This window comes from Cornus florida, unplaced genomic scaffold (assembly GCF_030987335.1).
Source record: "Cornus florida cultivar Cherokee Brave unplaced genomic scaffold, ASM3098733v1 CherokeeBrave_3.0.0_Hap2_Chr11, whole genome shotgun sequence".
In the NCBI taxonomy this organism is placed as follows: Eukaryota; Viridiplantae; Streptophyta; class Magnoliopsida; order Cornales; family Cornaceae; genus Cornus; species Cornus florida.
In genome coordinates, this window is record NW_026775581.1 from 9,158,238 (window position 1) to 9,180,549 (window position 22,312).

Consider the following 22,312-nt stretch of genomic DNA (forward strand, 5'->3'; position numbering starts at 1 on the left):
GCCTAGAAGTCTGTATGAATTTTGGAGTCCTTATTTGCCAGAATTTCTATGTATGTCTCCTATATGAAAAAGGGAACTTTTGGGCTGATCTTTTATTATTTAAAGGGGGTTCTCTATAACATGAATCATCATACAGAGGAGCTTGAGGCTGAGATCAGAGAGGAGCAGTCAGAAGAAAGAAGAGATCGATCCATGGTGGTGAAGATGTCTTCCTCAACCATGAAGAATTCCACTCCAGTCATGCTTGGCTAAATACTTTGCTAGGGTTGTGATGTAGCCCTAGCTTAGCACACTGGTTTGATTGTATTTAATTATTAGAGAATAATTTTTATCATGCATGATTGTGTGATCTATAGGGTTTTTAATTGAATTTTCAATAAGAATCGGTTTTAAAGTTTTAATTCAATTACAAATATTTTTCTATCTTGTCTTAGATATTTTGATCTTGTGATTGAACACAACTCATTCGCTTCTTGTAGTTGTTAATGAGATGATTACACAATGGTTCTTATCTGAATATAATGTTAGAGATTTGATGGATTATGCCTAGAAAAGATAGACCATGCTATACCCTAGAGTAAAGTAGATAGGTAGATGATTTATACCAATCGAAGATAGTCCATGCTTAGCTTTAAATTATATTATTTTCTAGATGAATTAATATGTGCTTGTAGCCATGATTAGTTCCCTGTGCATGTTATATGATATATCTCCAATAAATTGATACAATTGACTAGTGGTGCGACGTTAGTGGTGAAATCACACCCCTAGTTCTCTCTCTCTCTCTATTTTCTATATCATATTTGATCATCATTCTTTAGTTTATTTTATTTTTCTATTTAGTTAATTTAGAATTAATCATCACAATTCAATTATCCTACTTTCAAGTTAATTTTGGAATTTAAGAGATCTGTTGACAAACTTATTTTACACAAGTCCCTTGGGTACGACACCCTTACAAGTAAACCCTATCTGCAAAGATTTGTGCACTTGCGAGTGGTACATGTAAATCTCACAACATAATGCTTTGCAAATTTAAAATTATATGCATACCAATTACACATATAAATGAACCAACAAGTTGTTCAACAATTTTAGCACAAGGAGCTCAATAAAGATGTGTAGGATCAAAGAGGATGTTCAAGTAATCGACAAAGCAGTTGAAATTTTATATCAAGAACAATTTTATTGGCAGCAAGGTATCAACTAAGAACCCAAATCACACAAAGAAGTAAAAGTTAAAACAAACATTACCTTAATTGAATGATGGTGAGAAATGAGATGATGAAAACTCCAAGGTCTAGCATTCCACTCATTCTCTTTCCTTTTTTCATGGCTACTCCACCCATAGGAGTGTCCATAATATGCATGGCCAATAGTCCTCTACTTTCCTTTCTTATTTCTCAGCTTTCATACTCACTATCTCTACACGTATGGGTAAGAGACCCCTTTAATTACATAAGTCTCCCAATATAAAAATTAAGTCTTTAATCTTGATTCAAAGCCTAAGTAAAAATCCGAGGTGTCATAGTTTTCCTAAGCCTTCATGTATTCTCTAAGGCACACAAAAATACACATTAGAGTTTTTGAGAACACTAGTATTTATAGGAAGTATATCAAAACTTTCCAAAAGAGTTTAGGTATGAAATAATTTGGAAAACACATTTTGGAAAAATTTTGTTCACATATGCGTTGATCTATTCCTGTAGGGTTCGTCAATCGATCTATGTTATGTATACTTCAATCAAACCCTTATGTCTTGTCATTTACTGATGCGTATATTGAACTTGATAGATCAATGTTGTTACCCACTTCGATCGATCGATGAGTCTGTAAAGCCTATACTGAGGTTTAAATGTTTTCTTCATGCATAATTAAGATACAAGTAAATTTTAACTACTTTGAAACTTGTCAAAAATAGTTTTGGTATGCATGTTTTAAAACTATCCTTAATGCATAAAAAACTGCCTAAATTTAAGAAACTTGAAAACTTGGAAAATATATGTTGGGATTATGTGCCCTTCATAGTATATAAATGGATTGTAATACATATTTTTTTTCTTATAGAATTTATGGTTTTAATGCTATATATATGTTGTATGTTGTATATTCATCAGTTCATGAGATGGATTGAGGTGTCCCTTTGACTATGCTGGTTGATTCATGTATATGATGGTTGTTCATGCATAGGCCATAATAAATTAGGGATGCAACACATTATCATTATTATGTTACAATTCTGTGATGAAAGATGACTCTATTGACCCTAAGGTTTCAAGCCAGGGGAATCTTAGTATTTTTGAAAAATACAACTAATTAATGTGTGTATCTAATAGCCTACTTGAGTGTACCTAATTTCAGGATTTATATTTAATCTTAAGTACATTATTCGATCCATGGATGATGCATCCATGTAATATTTCTCATTTTTCCTATTTTCTATTTTTTGGGATTATTTCTTTTTTTGCCTCATTTTGCGTGCCAAACACCGTAGGGTGTGCCGAGAGAGTCTCGGGAGTTGGTTGGAGTATTTATTCAAGTTTAGGACTCTTAGAAATGCATTGTTGGCCACTTCGGCATTCTTCAGTTTTTCGGGCTGGAAGGTCCTAAGTTGGACTCGTAACCGGTATTGTTGTGCACGGGGATTATTTTTCAGGGTCATTACATTTCATACATTATTATTTTATGTATGTTTATGTGGTTATGTGCATGGATATGTATTTATAGTGCGTTTAGTGTATGTACATGTGTATATGTTTAAATAATGACAAAAGCAGATATTTTTATAGCTGTGGGACCCACGTTTGAATTTGGTCATTACATGACCATTTCTTTCCTCTCTTTTTCGCCCTATCTATAACTTCTCTTTTCTTTTTTCTTTTTCATTTTCTTCCATATTCAAAGCTATATCTACTCCCTTCCATTGACAATTTGACTTTGCCACTGAAGGCAAAGTTCACGAGCATGACGAGAGCTTCGAATTGATCAGAGCAGAATTTCATTTCAAGCACTTTGGAATTTTCTAAAAATTGGGAATTTTGGGGCTTTTCTTCAATTTCATGAGGTTGGGGTTTCCTAAGGCTTATTTCTTTGGTCCTTGTGAGTTACTTCTTCAAATTTGATGTTTAAGCATGTGTAATTTGTGTTAGAACCTTAAGATATGAGTTTTATGCTATATATATATATATATATGGTTTTTATGAGTTGTATATGATGTGAATGCCTATGTGTTAATTGTTATGTTGTGAAGAAGCACGCTTAAGTGAGTTTATTTCATGCTTTGTATGTTCAAAGTGTCGGATTGTTAATATATAAAAGCATGATGTATCTCTTTAGAAGTTTCTTACAAAGCATGCTATATTGTTGAAATTTGAATGCAATGTATGAAAGTATAATGTTGTTATGGCATTGAAAGGCATGAAGCATTCATGCAAAACAGTAGGCAAGAAAAGGGAAATTATTTTGAAAAAGAAAATAAATTTGATTTGGGGAAAAAGATTTGAATTGTTTGCAAAAACCCAGGCGCCTAGGAGTTGCCTAGTAGTCCATGGCGTTAATGTGACATAGAGGAAATGTGAAGGCCTTGGTTTTTTATGCCTGTGCGTCCTGTGATGAATCGAAGTTTCACCCGACAACGGATCCGAATGCAGAAGCGAAAACAGAAACCAAGTCTCTCGAGATGCAATGCATCTCTAAGACGCCAAAGTGACCTTCCATGAGGCCACGGAACTCAACGAGAATAACGCGGAAGAAAAAGATCAAAAAAAGGCCAAATAAGCCCTCAAAGGCAAAATGGCCTTTTTACATGGAAGCAACATCTCTAGAAATGCACGTCATCCCTCAGACACAAGCGTGACTTCCCATGAAGTCACGAAACCCAAAAGAAAGCAAAGCGGAAGCAATTTAAAAAGAGAAATCGGACAAGTTTATCCCCGAGGGCAAAATGGTAATTTTTAGCAATATTTAGGTGCTACCAAGCACACCATTGGATAGACAACGAAAAAATAATGAAGTTAGTCTCAAAAATTACTTGATTCGGAGTTCGGACAAAGAAATGAGGTCAAAATGAAGTTTGGAGTCGACGCGGCCTAGGAGCAAGTCCCCATGCGCGCGCGCGTGCCCCCCTGCGGGTGCCACGCCAAGGCTTGGCTGACACCAGTTGATTTTGTTGATTTTTCCAGAACTGAGAGCTATTTTGGACCCCTAAACAAATTTTTTTGCAAAAACATAAAGAAGAAACCCCCCTTAAAATCAAGTTTTCTATTCGACCATATTGAAAGAAAATTTTAAAACATGATATGAAATACCCAGAATGCCCCTAGATCAATTTAGGTCAAAAATAATGAAAATACAACTTTGCACCAAATGTTCATTTGACCTTAAATGATGTTATGTGATGCACACAAATGTGTACCACTTAAGAATACCACTTATAACAACAGCACATTCATCATTATAGATTAATGCTATAGTAGGGGGTCATCAAATCACAAGGATTGCTAATTTATGACAAACAGAATTGTAAAATTACTTTCTAGTCAATAAAAGAGATGATGATTCAATCGGTTTGTCACTTAACCTATGAATTTAAATTGCATAGAACAGTAAACAAATTAATAGAATGGATTAGTCTTATAAAGAGAAGGCTAGGGAATTGACTTCACCTCAACCTCATAAACATGTTAACTTTCACTCAACTTGGGGATAGACAATTATATATATAAAATGATGTGTAGAAGTAAAAAATTACCACAACATCTTTAAGAAGATCATACATTTCAGGACTAAGCATAACCCATCTTTGGCTGGCATGGTTCATCCACCTAAACTAGGTTGTGGTATGAACCATTTTCCCTAGGCATGGCCTATCACGGTCCTTCAATGGTATGTTGCAGCACATGAAATTAATTAAATATCATAAATTATCCTCAGTTGATATGGACCATCTACCTAACTACATTAATCTAAGGGTGTAGGATGGTCCATCTTCCTTAAGCATAATCTATATAGATACTCAATTACATGCCAATATAACCATTCCATAAATTCTTTCATATTGTCACTATAGGAAATCAAGTGAATAATTGTGTCAATGTGATTTCTAAGACAAGATAAACAAATCAACAAAATTATATATTCAAATGATAATCATATACATCAATTCAATGTAAAATACATCAATTCAATATAAATACTTCTAATTTATGAAACTAAATATATACAATAATAATCCCTAAATTGAAATATAATTTAACACATGTTTACTTAGTTTAGGTTACATTAACTCCCTAGAAAAGGAGTTAGCCCCTCATGGATATGGCAGCAACCTCAAGAATTGAAGAAGAGAAGAAATTCCCACTTTCCCCCATTGTTGCAAAACTCAGCCAAGAACCCTCAAGAAATCCTCTCCCTCACAATCTCCTTTCAAAAACCAAGACCAACTGACTTCCTTCAAGCCTTTCCCACTCATTTATCCTTACATGAGTTTTAAAATAAAATAACTCGTTAAAAATTTGAATTTCCACTCAAGATAAAACAAAATCGGACTTAATTAAAATGGGGGCCGGTGGTCTTGCATCCGGATGCGAAGAATGGCATCCGAACGCGAGACCTGATGGTTTGGCGTCCGGACGCCAATTCTTGAGTCCAGATGCGAGGTACTGAAAGGTAGCATCCGGAAGCTAGTTCTTGCATCCAAACGTGAGGCATGCTACTTTGGCTTCTTCTTCTTTCTTTAGCTCTGGTTGTATCCATCGCCTATTCAGGTCATTTCTCCTTGAAAACCACTTGATATGTAGGTTCGATATGACTTGTGCTCCAAAAACCCTTAAAACCTTATTCTTATTCCTTTTTAGCAATAAGACCTGCAAAAACACAAAAACATAAAAATGTAGTTAATCTATATACATAGATCAAACAATGGACATAACTAATTCAATTAAGGGCGCTTAAATATGCAATATTTTACGCTTATTAAACCCCCAAACTTACATTTTACTAGTCCCTTAGCAAAACAAAATTGAAACATAAACTTCTCCTCTTTCGTAGAAATGACGATCGCATTTAGCATATGCAACAAGCCTTTTAAACCCCTAAGTAACCCTAGAGGACGAGTGAAGTCTCATGAGGGTTTACTAAAAATCATACCAACAAACACTAAGTGGTGTTGCCACCGGCACCAACGTCTAAAAATGTGCACTAAGAGTGTGAGTGTGCAATGTGGCCAAGTTTTAAATTTATAAAAGCCACTACTACCTCTAACAAAAAATATAGCTAGGGGGGTAGGGATCATCCCAAGGGATTTTAGGCATGCTTGCAATGGAAACAATGTATAGGGTTAGTAGGTCGAGTGATCAAAAGATGGTGTGTTTGGTTGATTAGACTACAAACTAAACTAAACAAGTTCAATGTAAAGTAAGCAATTTAAATAAAATTTAGAGAAAACAAGATAGTGAGGTCTTAGGGTCTAGAGGTCACCACTAAACATCACCATTTTAGACATTCAATGTATAATTAATGAGGGGAAACATGTGTTGCAATTTGAGAGTGTGTGATTGATTGTTTCAACAAGCATAGATGACCAATTAAGCAAATATTGTCTAAGCAACCTAATGAATTGTACAATACATCAAACTAAGCCATTAATCCTTCCTTTAAGCTCACAATCCAAACACATTACATGGTTAGGGAATAATACTACTTGCATTCATAAGCATGGAACATCAAACAACAAGTATGGATTGTCCTCCCATCTAACAACTAAGGCAACTACACTAGAACTAAGCTAAGTGCATGAAAATTAAACTAAATAAACCAAGGGAGAGGTACAATCCATCAAGACATGAGTATGAACCATCAAATAAACCATAATAGTATTCTATTAAGCACTATGCCTTGACAATCTCTAGATCCATAGCATCAACACACACAGACATGCATCAATAACACAAAAACTAGAGATAAACACATGAACATCTATTCTAGCATACATAGATATATGGATAGAATGAAATGATTAATTGGAAGTATTAAACCACACAAATCATTGAATAAACAAGATTCATATATAAAATAAGTGTCGAGACAAGATTACAACACAAATCCCTTCAATATACAAAGCATTAGAGTCTAGAAGGCATGCTTAGGGCTAACTCTAGCCCCAAGAAGATGTTTAGCCACTCATTGAAGTAGTCATCCAACCCTCAAGGGCTATCTCCATAGTAAGAATGACCTCCTTCTTGATGGAAACCCTAGAAGAATGGAAGAACTCCCAAGAATGTGTCTCTAGCCTCTCCTCTTCTCTTTTCTTCCTCTCTAAGGATGTTTCTAAGCATGTTGAAGATATGAAGATCAACCAAACTCTATGTAAAAATGGCTCAAAATCGTTATATAAGAGGCTCAAGTGTCACACCCAATGGTCTGGATTCATGCACTATGGTCCTTGCACTGATTGCACCATGAGACAACTTTTAATGAGCTGGAATTTGATTTAATTTGCACTTGAGAGGGTTCGATCAATCGAACTATGTAGAGATCGATCAAACTTTGGTGAGATCCATCAAATGCTACAGAGATCGATCATCCTTGGCGGCGCCTTTTTGAATAAAGACAAATCTCTGAGATATTTTGGGATATTTTGGGAAAGAGACAAGAGTGGTAGGTGGGGTGGTAAGTATGGATAAGATCAAATATATTCGATCAATCTAATAATGGTTGGATCAATCGAACATGCTGAGATCTTTTGGATAAGGCCAATTGCTTGGATCCATCTTGAAGTGTCCAGATCGATGGTGCTCTGATCGATTGAAGGAATGTTGAGATCGATCGAACATGCTGATGTCCATACTTTGCTTCATTTTGCTTCCACTTTGCTCCTTTCTTCCATTCACTTGGGATTGCTTCTTTTAAGCTCTTATTTGGCTGAATTAACTTATTTTTGGGATAAGTACCTAAAAAGGGCAATAACATGAAATTAGTCTAAAACGGGGAAGTAAGATAGATAAAGGTCTTAGAATACCTAAGCTTAAAGGGTTTAATTGTGCACTTTTCAGTGCTCATCACACCCCCAAACTTAAATATTGCTAGTCCTAGCAATGAACTATGAAGTAAAGGAATGAAATAAACGACTATACAACTATGAACTAGAAAGCAATAAATGGATAACGCCACCTTTGTAGGGAACACGATTGCATTTAGCATGTGCAACAAGCCTTTTAAACCCCTAGGTTACCCCTAGTAGACGAGTGAAGTCTTGTGAGGGTTTCCAGAAGTGATACCCATAAACATTAAGCTCATTCTCACAAAAGAGGCACCAATATTCTAAACAAGCATTTGAAGAAAACTACCTCAAGTGTGCAATTTTTCAACCATTTCCAAGCAATCTACCAAAATTTCAACATCAAGTAAGCAAGTATGAGCCTCCACACATCAAGAAAATGATCCTGCAAATCAAAACAACTCTAGAATCCTTTTAGTGGACCGGTATCAAATATGTTGCTATCTAAGCCAACTAAAGAAATGATCACATCCTTACCCTCAAGCTAGCACACAAATCTAGTACCGAGCATCAAGACAACGAGTGAACCTTTTATTTAAGTTTTATTGATCTATGTGCGATTATTATTTTCATTCGATTTTTTTTTTTTTTCAATCCTAAGGATCAAAGATGGAAGTATAGTGCAATATGTTGATCTATTAAGCTTTCTAGCGATCCATGAGGTCTAGCGTTAGATCAACGACTCCCAAGCCAGACGGCTTTAGGGCATTAGGTGTTCAAACACCCCTAAGGACTTACAAGCTCAAATCAACTAGGCTACAAATCAAAACAACCTCCATCTAATCATTTCCCACTTCTCACCTTTTGGGAGAAGTCCTCACTTTTTTTATTGATTTTGTAACTTTTTTTTTTTAATAGCATTCAATTATTTACCTAGAGTTTGGGCCTTCCACCTTTTGGCGTGAGAAATTCAGTGCTTGATGAGGCTAGAATCCCGGCTACTCAATGAAAAATCCACTTTTATCAAAATGAAAGCTTTCAATGCACTACTAGCCCAATTGGGATATAACTAATTCAATAATCAACAAAGCATGTACCCCATAAATGAATGCTAGTGTGCGCCTGTGTTAGTGTAGAATCCTAAAGTGAATCTCAAAATAATCACAAAATCAGGATGATGTGGACCACAAGTGCAAGCAAGATATCAATTTTTCGAAAGATTTACTCCTAAACGGCATCCACAAGGCGTACAAGGAGTATTAGACTCTCAAGTCAAGTAATTTTTAAATTTTAAGCAATATAGTCCTCAAAAGATCAAAATCACAGCTAGTTATGGACCAATCATAGAAAATCCCTCAAATCCACAAGTCATCCTTAAAATTTTGAATTGAAAGCAAATACTCCAATTAACACTCATTACCCTTAAACTTAAATGGCACAGTGTCCTCAATGTGCAAAGAGAACAAAAGGAAAGAGTATACCAGTGCAACTAAGGCAAAGAATGGTCGGGATGCAAATATCCAAAGTGGGTGGTATAACCCCCCCAAACTTGGAATTGACTGCGGTCCTGAAAAGATAGCACTTAAATAAAACTCATCAGAAAACAAAAGGGATAATAACAGTGCAAAGTGGACATGCAAGTGTAAATGGGATAAGAAATGAACTAAGGAGAGAGGAAAAATGATAGTCGTGAAAAATTTTGGGCAGCACTCTCTCACTAAAATCACTAGGATGCACCTGATAATGGAGTCAATCATAGACAAATATATTAATATAAAATCTAGACATCTAAAAAAATAACATGTATAGAAAGAAAAATAATAAACAGTATATGGTACATCATAGTGTCTGGGCCGACAGACTGGCCATAAAAAGATCATATCAGTAACAATGTAATAATAATGTATCACAGATATATCAAGTGAGGAGAGTAAAGAGATAGAGAAATCAAGCAGAGGAGGTAGGGCGAGCAGGGCGTGATCCCCGAATATCTCTGGATATGTCACGCAGCATAGCTAAGACATTTATACGGAGAGTAAAAATGTCTGCTCTGAGGGAGACTACTGCATCCTCCAATGCCTGGACACGCTCTCCTAAGCCAGGTGTCAGAACTGGAGCCTCAGGTATGACTGGATCGTGAAACTATGGTACATCGTGAGTCTGCTCCTATGAATGAAATGGCGACCCAACTGGAGAGTGATATGGTAGCTCCTCTATTGGAGGCTGCTGCTCTAGGTCTATCTCCATATGTACTGTAGCCGCCGATGCATCTGTTAGATCGTCCGCTACTGCTGCTGCTGTCATCTCCGCCTCCTCAGCCTCGGCAACCTCCTCTGCGGCTAAGATAACGTCTTCCTCCAAGCTCTTGATAAGAGCATTGTAGCTCTTATTCTAGTCCTTCTTGCCGTAGTGGCAAGCCTTAGACTTGGAACATTCCTCTGGATGGAAAGGGTAGCACTAATCTCACAGGATCTAAGTAATGAGATAAGCAACAGGGACATACTTAGCCCGCTTGGGCTTTACCTTGCTAATATAGTCTGTGTAAAGCTTTATCATGACGCTACAGTAGAGTGCCAAAATAGAGAACCAGTGCCCGGTGTAAACTACATAAAGGGCTGCCAGAAAATCAGAACGCCTCTGGATCTTATGCCCCGCCATAAATACATTTCGGTACAAGACCGAATCGAAGAACCATAGGTCGTCGGGCAGATAAGTCCGGGTGGCGAAAGTCTCGCCAGCTGCATAATGGCCAGTGAAGGCAACGACCATGTCTGCATCAGAAGGCCTCCTCAGAACAGGATACTCAAGTCCTGGAGGGCAGACATGTGGGCACCGAGAAGAAGTGGCCAAAGTGTCGATGGTGATAATGATAGGGTGGCCATCAATGGTAGTTCGCAGCTCTGACAAATTACCCAGGGATGATCGGAGGTTTTGGAAGAACATCCAAACAAGCCGCGGGAAAACTAGATAAGTAACTGGTGCCAGAATAGCTAGAATGCCGTACCGCTCGATGTCATCGAAAGCTACCCGGGTCAAGACTGCTGGGAGAAGAAAGATATATCTAATACTGACTCATGGGACACAGAAAGGCATCTGAACTTCCAGACAGGTCGGTCTCGGACCTGGCCAGGCTATACCGGTGGTGGATAAAGAGAAGATATATGCTCATCCTCATCGGAATGAGATGAAGATGCAGAAGCGATAGAGGTAGAGTGGTCAGACTAAGCCGGAGCTGGCTCCTCATACTCTTGTAACTGCTCAGCCTGCTCTGGATCCTGGGCATGAGAAGGCTATGCGGGCTTCTCTACATGCTGTTGTACCCTCCACAGATACTGTCAATGGGCGACTGTCTTAACCCGTGCCATGGCATGCAAAATAGAAAAGAAACACTTACAAAATAAGTCAGTAACAGATAATAGAGAATTGAAGCACAGTATATAGAAACATGTATGTCAAGTAAAATAGACAACTCGGAATAATTGACATAAATCTATGTAAGTGATAACGCAGCCAACTAAACAGTGACTAAGTGAAGCATGCTAAACAGTGTAAGTATGGAATGCATCCAATATGGAAAACACAAGCATTGGGCATCAAAAAACTAGCGTGAGCACTATGGATGGTGTGTGAAGTGCATATATGCAAATCTGTGAAGTTCGATCGATCAGGAAAATATGAGATCGATCTCTCTCAGATAGATTAGGACTAAGTTCGATCAATCTTTCTCTGATTGATCTGAGAAATCTTTGATCGATCGAACTGCTATGAGAAATTCAAAAGTTACAGATCTATGACGTGGATGACACGGGGGGTACCCAAGCAAGCTTGTGGGTCCCCCTATACCTCAACAACACAAGAATGGTCACTTATCTTGGCACGTGACCCCCAAAATTGAATCAAAATCAAAAAATATACAAAAAATATATATACACATATATATACATATATATACACATGCTTCAAAGATCAAAAATGGCAACAAATCTATCATAAAAGCTTAGATCTAGCATAGAAAGCACGAAAACAAAAAGATTGAAACTCAAAAATGGAATTAAATCTAAACTTACCAAAACTCAATGAGAGAAGTGGAAATGAAGGAGATGAGATGAGATCGAGAGGTGGAGATGAGATTTCGAAGCTTGGGAAACTCACTAGAGGCTTCGCCGGAGGTTGGGAAGATGGGTTACAGTGGTGGGAGGCGATGAGGGTCGAGAACGATGTGTAAATCGATCAAATGACCCTAGGATTTCTATTATTAAAAACTAATCCCGATATGTTCGATCGATCATGAAAAATCTTAGATTGATCGAACATAGATTGATTTGAAAAGAACACAGATCGATCTAACTTTGCAAAACATATATATTTTTTCAAAATTTTGAAAATTTTAAAATTCAAAATTCAAAATATTTTTGGATTTTTGGAAAAATCAAATAAAAGTAAAAATCAAATAAAATAAAAATCTTTTTGGAATTTTTGAAAATATTTGTAAATAAATAAATGAATAAAAATAAAGAAAATATTATTATTATTATTATTATTATTATTATTATTGTATATTTATATATTTTTTATGGATTTTGAAAATTTTAAAATGAAAATAAAAGTAAAGATTGAATTAAAAATAAAGAAAAATCTTTTTGAGGTTTTTGAAAATAAAACAAATAGTAAAAATCAGAATGTAGTCAAAGTCAAAGTCAACAAAGGAATACAGATCGATCATTCCAAGGTCAATCTGGAAGACACTTTGATCGATCGAAAAGGTGAAAACCTGCAGATAAGTTCGATCGATACACAGAGAGACCTATTTCATGGGTTTCAAAAAAAATTCTAAGTATGGAATGAAGATCAATTTGAGGAAATTTTTGATCGATCTTGGAGTACTCAAATCAATCTAAACTGAAGTTCACTCGATACACAAAGAGTTGAAATATGCAGAAAATTCTCGATCGATGGGACTGAGAGATGATTAGATGCAGGAATGGATGTTTGATCGATCGAACCTCTTTTGAGATCGATCGAACAAGTGCAAAATGCCTATTTTCATAATGGAAGTGCATGCATTCTCAATCATAGTTCCTAGCAATGTGTATAAACCCAGAATATATCTAGACGACGCAAGAAATGAAAGGTAATATAGAAATGAGGGAGGAATAGGGTTGTAAACCCTACGAAACATTGCTAGTCTTTAACGTCTTTAGCAAGACGTTGGGCTCTTTTAGCCCTGATCAAATATCTTATTATGCATCCCCTTCTTAACGAGGTGAATGGATTTTTCAATCCCACCCAACAAATGGTTCTCTAGAGAACTTGTTGGATTTGATTCAAAAGACACTGATAGCCCTTTGTCTATGCAACTCTTGGGCTTCCATGCCCTTGGAACACTTGGTTCTGAAACAACAATTCTTGAATTCAAGTTTGAAGATGAACTCTTAGAACTTCCAAGCAAAAACTCATGTTTTTCAAGTTCATTGTCAATGCACTTTTCTACAACACACACTTCTTCATGCTTGTCTATTGAATTCGGGGTTGGATTAAAGATATTCAACTTCACCTTCATATGGCCAAATGAGATTTTCAATATCCCCGTCCTACAATTCATGTTGGCATTTACGGTTGCCAAGAAGGGACGACAAAGGATAACGGGAATTTGGCTCTTGGGATTCGGAACCTGTTCCGTGTCTATGACAACGAAATCAACGGGGAAGAAGAACTTATCAATCTTAATCAAAACATCCTCAATGATACCCCAGGGCTTTTTGATGGATCGGTCGGCAAGTTGTAAAACCACCGACGTCGGTTTTAAGTCTCCTAAGCCCAATTTGACATATACCGAATATGGAAGAAGGTTGACACTTGCTTCTAAGTCTAGAAGAGCCCGATTAATGACATGGCCACCAATGATGCATGAAGTAATAGGTGAACCGGGGTCCTTAAACTTTGGGAGTGTGTTATATTGCAAAATAGAGCTCACTTGCTTGGTCAAGACCACTTTCCTTGGTACTTGGCTTTTGTTCTTCCTTTTTTGGGTGCAAAGATCTTTCAAAAATTTGGCATAAGCTGGAATTTACTTAATTGCATCCAAAAGCAGAAGATTGATCTTCACTTGCCTAAACACATCAATGATTTCATTAGTCTTGGTCCTTTGTTTATCAAGAGAAATCGATCCTTTCAAGGCATCTGAAAATGGAGCTTTAGGCTCAAAAGCTTTTTCAGAATTTTTCTTTGAAGAATCTTCAGCACAAGAATTTTTCAAACTGTCACAAGAATTTTAAAAATCATCTTTCAAAATTTTGTTCAAATCATTTTCCATTACTTTTTCAACAAAAGGGTCATGTACATACAATGAAGGAGGAATAAGATGTGAAACGAGACGGATGTCAACTTTTGGTTGTGCCGGTTCACTCTCTTCATTGGACATACTCATTTGGTTGTCCATAATTCTCCCACTTCTTGTAATGACCCGATCATTTTTCTTCCTTTTCTTTTTCTCAGATTTTAACGGATATTTTTTTTCCATTGTTTTTTCCTTTTTGGATTTGGTTTTTCATCACTTGATGTCGTCCCGAGTGCTCTGGAACGATTTCCGAGACTCTTTTCCTTAGATTAACAACTTCCTTTAGGGATTATGTCATTTCCATATTTTATTTTTCCGAACACTATTTAGATTTTGTCTTTTTCTCGTTTATCCTTTTTCCTTGCACAACCTCACTTTTTGTACTTGGATTTGATTCCGGTTTTGCATGCATTCATGATATTTGATTTCTATGATAGTGATATTTCTACTTTTCTAGAAAAACATGTTGATTGCTTACTTCTTTCATAAAAGGGCATTAATGCATACTTTAGTGTAATTATTCTTAACTTGTGGGGTTTTAGTGTAATTAAATAAAGTAATTATTTTTCATCTTGGGGACCATTTTGCAATTAGATTTGGAAGATATTTTCAAAAAGGACCTTTTTGCAATTTTTGAAAAGTGTGACAAGTGTCACACTCTCATTGGTCCACTTGTTGACATTTGTGTGGAAACACTTTAATGCATTGGATGATGACATTTGGAGGGTGAGGATTCATCCACTTGTTGGCCTAGGATTGGTGCACTTGTTGGCTTGGATGGTTGACAAGTGTAGGTGTGGGATTAAGCCTAGGAAGGAGCCATGGATTGCTGACAAGTGTAGGTTCACAATTTAGTCGTGCAAATATCTTTGGGCCACTTTGGGATTATGGTTTTGAAGGAGGATTTTTGTGCAATTGACCATAAATGTGTGTGTTGACCATGGTGTAAGAGCACATAGTAAGTGGAGGATTTTTATTTCCTTCACTCACGCTTAACCACATTATTTCATTCTTTTTCTTACAAGAAAACCCTAGCCTCCATGGATGGAGCTTGAAACCTTAGGCATTGACCTTGATCTTTAAGGCCCTTCCACTTACTTTAGACCATAAAGCTTAGAATACTTTTTGTTCCCCTCATCCTCCTCTTCAAAACCCTTGAAGGATCTAGCCTAACTCCTAATTTTGCTTTGGTATCTAGAGATTCAATTCTCTAGTGAGGTATTGATCTATTATTTTGAAGTATTTTTATGTCATTATTGAGTGTTTTACATGCATGGAAGAGAAGGACTTGTATTTAACCCTTAAACTATTTTAACTTGAAATTAATCTTGTCAAATTAAATATAGAATATGAAAATATACTCAATTAGCTTTCATTTAGTTTTGGTTTCATGTAATTTAGATTTAAAATGAATTAGTTATGAATTTTTGAAGTTGCAAGCTAGTTGCTGGAAATTTGAAGCTTTTCCTTTTTGGTTCGAAAATGAATTTTTATATGGAGCTGTGGTGCTTCAATTGCCTTGAAATTTTACTAGAACTTTCCCCATGGGATTAACACTACTCAGAATTTTTTCACGATTTTAGAGTATTTCTAAATTTTTTTAAAAATCCGAAACTATCTGCTGTTTATGTTTTTATTACAGCTGGAAAACATATTTTTAGATGATTTATTTCACTAACCTTTTGACATTGGATCATGGCTTAAATTTCCAGTTTTACACTCTCATATGTTTACTTCCAAAATAAATTAGGTTTGCCCAATTTGGATGTCAAATGAATTTTTCATGAATTTTCAAAGTTGGAAGCTACAGGCTGAAAATATGTTTTCTGGGCAGAATTTGTTTCAAAATTGTGGGTCAAAATTGTTTCAATTAGGAATATATTTTGTTAAACTAAATTGATATTATCAAATTACAATGTTTAAGCTTTCATTGGGCTTTGGATTCATTCAATTTTGGTTAGAATTGAATTTTTTATGAATTTTACAAGTTGAAGGTAGCAAGCTGAAAAATCTGTTTTGCGGACCAAAAATTTGGGGCGATTTCATTTTGGTGGTAATTGGGATTTTAATTCCAATTGAGGTAAGAATGTTTTAGGATTATTTGTGTGTTATATTGTGTGTTTGCCATGATTATACAACATATATGTTTGCCTTGTATCAAATCTAGAAAGTTAGTAATTTTTCTTTCTTTGTATAAGATTTAAAATTTATGATGATGTATAACTTTGATTTGAATTATAACATGCTAGGAAATTATGCTTAGATATGTTGGTTAACATATATTAAATTTGGATCATTTGATTAAGAATTACAACTTTTATTTAATATTTATCTTTAGTGAAAGTTTAATTCACATGGTTGTATCAAGCATTAAATCAAGTTGTAATGTGGTATTTAAATAGGCCTTGGCATGTTCTCTAACATAGATTAAATTGAGGGCATTTGGAATTGTTTAAAAATCTAGAGGAAATTAATTAATTAACTTGATTAATTTTGTTTTAAGTGTTTTAATCACTTAACTTGTCATTTGATGTTATATATATGATGACCATGACATGTCTTTCAATATATATTAAATTGAGGTTATTTGGATTAACTTGGAATTTAGAGAATTTAACTATTTATGTTTAATTAAATTCTACTTTATTACTCCATGGATTTAATTGCATTTTGGAAGTTGTTTTTATATTTAAATCATGGATTCGGATTTGATGTATGTTCACTTGATTACTTTTGAGCATTGGATAACATAGTTGTTACTTTTATATTCATGAAAATATGTTTTTCCTTATTGAATATACTGTTGCTATGTGTAAGGAATTGCACACTTTGTATTTGACATCTTACATGCCATAGTAGTTGTGAATTTTGAGCATTTATTGTATAAGTTTCCAAAATTTGGATTGTGCTTGGTAAATAGTTGATATCTTGTATATACGCGTTGATATATATACGTTGTTGCATAATTTGTTGATTTTGGAAACTTGGGGATGTCGTTGTTTGGCTACGGCTAGGACTTGGTTCTAGTATGGGGGATTGTCCCTCTATATAGTCTAGTGCGCACATAGGGAGGTTACCCATGGGCTAGTAACCCTAAAGTAACTATGTTGTCAGTCTGATCCGGCGTGACGTCCGAGTATCCACTTTGTTTGATTTCATATTTCATTTCAAATTGATAACTAGATGATATCGTAACTTATTGTTCCTTATTTGATTTCCTATTTTGAGCTTAAGATGTAGCTTTGTGAAAGCATGCTTCATGCGTTATATTGGAAGTTCCATTATTGGTTAAATTGCATCGATATCATAATTTGTGTTTTGATGTTCAAATGTAGTTTAGGAATGACCTTATAGATTCATTTTGAACATAGACGTTAGGTGGCATGACCCACACTTGTTGTTTTCGTATTTTGGATTTCAAGTTGAAGACTTTGAGAATCTATATCTTGTTACCTTGTACAACATGTTTCCATATTGTTTGAATTGCATAAACAATGTGATTATGATAGAAATGATCTAGGTAGCTTAGGATGCTCCCTGGGTCTCATCTTGACATAGACGTTAGGTGGCATGAGCCCCTTTAACATGTTTTACCATAAGGTGATAAAATTGTAAAATGCTAGGTCGATGCATGCTCATCTCCTACGAGTAGCTTTATGTTACTCACCCCTATGATACTGGGGCATATTTCAGGTACAAGACTCAGGATTTGAAGATTCCATTGCTCCTTGGATGGCTTACAGTTTCTAAGTTTCTATTTTATGCAAGTGTTAGCATAAGATGCCTCTTTGTAGCCCTATTTGTTTAAACTTGAATTCGTTGATTCATATATGTAAAGTGTACGTAAGTGCACTCTTTTCAATGTATTTAACATATATGAGATGAGGCCGGAGGCCAATGACATGTATCTCGTTTTCTATGCACTTTTGTTTTCAAAGTTTATTATGAAAATATTGGAAAATGTTAAGTCATTGCTTCATAACTTTCGCATCGAGTGTTGGAATTTCATATCTTTTCTGCCTGGACTCAGAATCAGACGATTCTTGAGTCTAATTTTGTTCATTTTTTGTTGTCCTTCCAATGGTGTGCACGGTGGCACCCTTTTCAGTGAGAAATGACCATTTTGCCCTTAGTTCATCTCTTTTCGGGTTAGGCATTCTTGCTTTATTTGCTTGGCTCATTTGAGTTCCGTGGCTTCATGGAGAGTCATTTTGGGGCCTTAGGGATGACATACATCTCTTGAGGTCATTTGGCTTCTTTCGCTTCTGCATTTTGGGTCCGTTATCGGGAATAACTTCCGATTCATCACTAATGCACCGGGTTGAGAAATACGGGTCGTTACACTTCTCAAGGTTGTTACCGCATTGACATGTTCGATTGTGTGACCTTCTGATGAGGAATGAGTCTCCACAACACAATATTACTTTGGTGGTGCATTCAAAGGCATCTTCCCTTTCTCTCTAGCATTCAAAGTACTAGCTATTTGTCCGATTTGGGCTTAGCAATGGATTGGGAGTGGGAATGAAGCAATTGAGTGTTCACCTCTAGAGTACCTAGAGCGGTCAACACTTCCTCCTCAAAAGTGGGACTCCTAGAATTTCCTTGGGAATACGATGATTGGTTAGGGAAATGAGAATTAGAAAATTGATTTCCATGTGATGATCGAAAAGAAGATCTAAAACCTTAGGAGCCTTGGCTTTGCATTGGAGGTGGAACATACTTTTTTGAAAACCACATTGGGGAGGGTTTGAGCCTTCCCCTTGGCTTTTCTAAGGGAAGTTTGGATGGTTCCTCCAACTTGAATTATAATGAGCGCCATAGGGATTATTCCCTTGGTTGACAAATGTAGCATTAACTTGCTCATGGTTTTCACTTGGCACATATCCATGGGGACAATTGGAAGTAGAATGTAAAACACTTAAACAAGTCATGCAAGATTCATTAGATGCATGATGAGAATGGTTAGGGGAGGAAGACATTTGATTCCCCGAAGTTTGGCTAATCAAAAATTGATCAAACCTTTGAGATAAGGATTTCATCTCGGTGACTATGTCTTTAAAATTGTCATATAAGCCAACATTCTTTCTTCCACCTAAATTTCTACCATTTTTACAGGACAAAGATCTATGCATTGAATTTTCACTCATACTTTCATACAATTGCCACACATCATCCTCATGCTTATCAAGGTAAGACCCACCCATAGATGCATCAACCATACCCTTGTGACTATCCGGTAAACTTTCAAAGAAATATTAAACTAGTTGCCACTTGATAAGAGCCGAATATTGCATATTCAAGCGCCCTTACTTGCATTATTTAAGTCCATTTTTGGTTTATATGTATATATTTTCTCCAGTTCTTTGTTTCTGTGCATTTTTCAGGTTTGTCTGTAAAAAGGGAATAAAATAGAAGCTCAGAAGGTTTATTGAAGAGAAAATCAATCCGGGCTTTTGCATCCGGAGATTTCCAAGAAGAATCCACTAAAATAGGTCCATGAAGCCCTTTTACAATGAAAAAGGAGTAAGTGATTCTCAATAGGCCAATGATAAATCCCTGAAGAAGAAGCTCAAAATAGAAGTAAGAGAAAATGCATTCTGATGCATTTTCGAGCACTCGAAGCACCACCTTCAAGCGCTCGTGCGGTACAGATGACAATCCCATGTATGCTATGCCATGTCATTCGAGCACTCGAAGAAGCTTTGAGCGCTCGAAATCAGAGCAGAATGCCCCCAAGGACTCTTCGAGCGCTCGAAACCCATTCTTCGAGCGCTCGAAGGAACATGCAGACCCACTTGTGCCTTGATTCCCTCAACTTCGGATTTCCCTCTTTTATGAGTTGGTTGGAGATGTCTTTTGGTGGGAGTTGAGCCTCATTTTGAGGGAATTTGGTAGACATCATGACTACAAAAGAAACGGGAAACCATGAATTAGATATTATATATCATTTTGCAAGATTTTTGGAGAGAGAAAGGAGGAGAAGATAGAGTTTTGTGTGGCTAAAAAAAGGGAGCTTGAAAATAGGGGTTGTGTTGGGAAACGTGTAACTTTTAAAAACTTTTCGAGGGATTTTAATTCATAGATCTTGATTCATCACATAGAGACAAGTTTTGTGCAAAAATAAAACATGATGTATCATTCAATTAACAGATTGAATACTTACATCAAAGGTCTGAGTAAACCTTTAAATATTTCCTCTAAAGTGAATGTTCTCACTTATTGTAGATCCCTTAGCAAGATGCCTTCTCCTTGGATCTTCATCTTCTTGGTAATTGTTTTGCCTTTAGGAATCACTCATAAGCCTCTATGAATGACCTTGGAAAACTAGGCTTGTGGTAGCCTCCATTAGATGAGAACATAAACCCTAATTTTCTAGAGAGAGAAAATATATTCTTTTTTCCTTCTCATAAAAATCACTCCTAAAATATATATAGACCATGTATATATATAGGCAACATAAAGATAAAGAAAAGGAAACGATAACTCCTTCTCAATCTCTAATTCACATGTCTCAAATCTAATATGATTTCAATATCAAGTTGGGCTATGAGTGAGAATCCTTTGGGCTTATTATTTTATTGGCTATAATGAATTAATAATTGGCCCAGTCCATGGACCCAATTCAATTAATTCATAAATTAATTTCTACTCCACTAAAAGAAATTAATTGAACTCCAATTAAATAATAAATAACCTCTAAGTCAATATTGCACTTTGACCCCTCTATGCATAATTAGTTATCGGATAAATAAAGCCACCAATCCGACTACTTAATTAATATATTTATTTTGATACCATTGATTATTTTTTGCTCGATCAAAACAAAACATTTGTTTGACAAAAATAATAATTTAAATAAATAAATATATAATAAATCATTTTGTCTAAAAACACACGAAGGCCTTTGAATTTACTTTGTGATCAACCATAATTAATACAAAATAAATACAAGTAGCAATGATGCAAATATTGAAAATATAATCCTTTAACTATTAATTACATAACTACCCAAAGTGTCGGTCTAAGGATCCCGAAGAATCCGCCGAATAAATCAAAGTAATTATTAATTAATAAAAGAGTCTATACTTTTCTCATGCTTAAGAGTCAAATGTCATGACGGTGATAGGGAACAATTGCATATGACAGCTCTCGCAATATATCTCAACCTAACGCGGATCCAGTTCAAGTCTTAATTAATTATGAGTCCATCCATAATTACCGACTATGAACCATTTATGATTACTATTTATATACCATGCATTGATCGCCATCACATATATATATATAAATATCTCTTGTAATCAAATGGACACTATCAATTTTATAATGAATTGAAACATAATACATTGAATTCACCAATTGTATAAATCATAAATATTTCAGATATGTCAGGAACATATGTAACGGCCCGGTCATTTGCCTCCCTTTCCTTTTTCTTGAAATTTTACGAATGAATTTTTTTCGTTTAATTTTCTATTCTGAGCTCTGTTTCGTGTCGCTTAGTGTCATCTCGAGTGCTCAGAATTGGTTTCTGAGACTCTTTCATGTGAATTGACAACTTCCTTTGAGGACCGAGTCATTTCTGCATTTTCACTTTTCGGACACTATGCGTCTTTCGTCCTTTTCCCTGTTTCGTCTTTTTCCCTATTCTGTCTTTTCCTCATTTGTCACATTGTTGGCACAACCTCACTTCTCATGCTCGGAGTTGGTTTTTGACTTCATGTGCCTTCATCTTGAGTGATTTTCTCGAAATACGTATCTTTACTTTTGCACGAAAGTACTCTGGTTGCTCCCGGTATCCATAGGGGCATGGATGCAAAGTTCTTTGAAATTATTTTCTTTACTTGGGGTATTTTTTGTAAATATTTTTTGAAGATATTTTATTTTAGGGGGTTTTAAGAAAATATTTTTGGAAGATATTTTCATTCTGGGCCATAAGTGCAGTTTTCACTTTTTGGAGGGGCCATTGTGCAATTAAT